At 34.6% G+C, this 896-nt stretch overlaps 1 protein-coding gene across 1 annotated transcript in view; it reads right to left on the reverse strand.

The window, feature by feature from the left end:
* Positions 1-896, reverse strand: part of LOC106873492 (inositol 1,4,5-trisphosphate receptor type 3) — a 228,934-nt gene that overhangs the window by 60,479 nt on the left and 167,559 nt on the right. The window lies entirely within an intron of this gene.

Raw genomic sequence — 896 nt, forward strand, 5'->3', positions numbered from 1 at the left:
AGAGAGAGAGAGAGAGAGAGAGAGAGAGAGAGAGAGAGAGAGAGAGAGAGAGAGAAAATTGCAATAAATAATCTTCAATGAGAATTGACGAAACAAATGTCGAGTGCCGGACTAAATGTATTTCGTTATTTAATTTAATTCCAATGATATTTGAACTTAAAATAGAAAATGAAAAAAGGGAAAAACATTATCGGCGGAGCTTTATGAGATTTTTTTTGTTTTGTAGCTGTGTTCCTCCTCGACAAATTTTGTTTCTCGTTTATGAAATCTGAATAAATTTTAAAATCTTCTCAGAAATATGATGTTGGAAAGTCAAACAGAAGAAAAACGAATTTATCTGAAAACCAAAGAAATTTTGTATGTATGTACGCATGTATGTATGTACGCATGTATGTATATATGCATGTATGTTGGAGGAGACACGTGGGATAGAGAGTCGCTGAAGAGGTCACAGAGAGTGTGAAAAAAATTCAGACAAAGGACACTAAGATAAGAACAATAATAAACCTGAAGTAAAGAACAAATATATAGTGTTGTGTCGGGATAGAGTCATACTGCCTTAATATCTAACACACTCACCGGTTCAATTTCCAGTCATTTATCATACATATATATTTCAAAACTTTTCGTTGCTTTTGCATCCTTGTCAATGGATGTTGACTCAACATCCATTGACAAGGTTGCAAAAGCGACGAAAATTTATGAATAATAAATGAGTGGAAACTGAACCGGTGAGTGTGTTAGATAATAAGGCATTAAGACAATATGACTCTCCCCAGACACAACAAAATTTGTTTCAACACACGAATTTACATAAAGAATCTTGTAAACCCGATACAAAAACGAAACGTGTGTGTGTGTGTGTGTGTGTGTGTGTGTGTGTGTGTGTGTGTGTG

This window comes from Octopus bimaculoides, chromosome 20 (assembly GCF_001194135.2).
Source record: "Octopus bimaculoides isolate UCB-OBI-ISO-001 chromosome 20, ASM119413v2, whole genome shotgun sequence".
NCBI lineage: Eukaryota > Metazoa > Mollusca > Cephalopoda > Octopoda > Octopodidae > Octopus > Octopus bimaculoides.